The sequence below is a fragment of the Crocodylus porosus genome, unplaced genomic scaffold (genome assembly GCF_001723895.1).
Source record: "Crocodylus porosus isolate Cpor-Errol unplaced genomic scaffold, CroPor_comp1, whole genome shotgun sequence".
NCBI lineage: Eukaryota > Metazoa > Chordata > Crocodylia > Crocodylidae > Crocodylus > Crocodylus porosus.
In genome coordinates, this window is record NW_017728931.1 from 37215775 (window position 1) to 37216242 (window position 468).

Below are 468 nucleotides of genomic sequence, written 5' to 3' on the forward strand. Positions count from 1 at the left end.
GATCTGATGGCCACCTATAAGTTTATCGGGGTGACCACCAGGATCTGGGGGAACGCTTGTTCACCAAAGCGGCCCAGGGGATGATGAGGCCGAACAGTTATAAACTCCTGCAAGACCGTTTCAGGCTGGACATAAGGAAGAAATTCTTTACTGTCCAAGCCCCCAAGGTCTGGAACAGTCTGCCATCGGAGGTGGTTCAAGCGCCTACACTGAACACCTTCAAGAATAAATTGGATGTTTATCTTGCTGGGATCCGATGACCCCAGCTGACTTCCTGCCCTTTGGGCAGGGGGCTGGACTTGATGATCTTCCGAAGTCCCTTCCAACCTTAATGTCTCCGAAATCTAACTAATTAACATTTAGACTTCAGTTTAACAAACTGATTAAGCATATGCCATAAAGCTAGGTAAATACTTATTGCTTAAGTACTTTGCTGACCCTGGTCTTAGTCTTACTCCCATTAAAGGC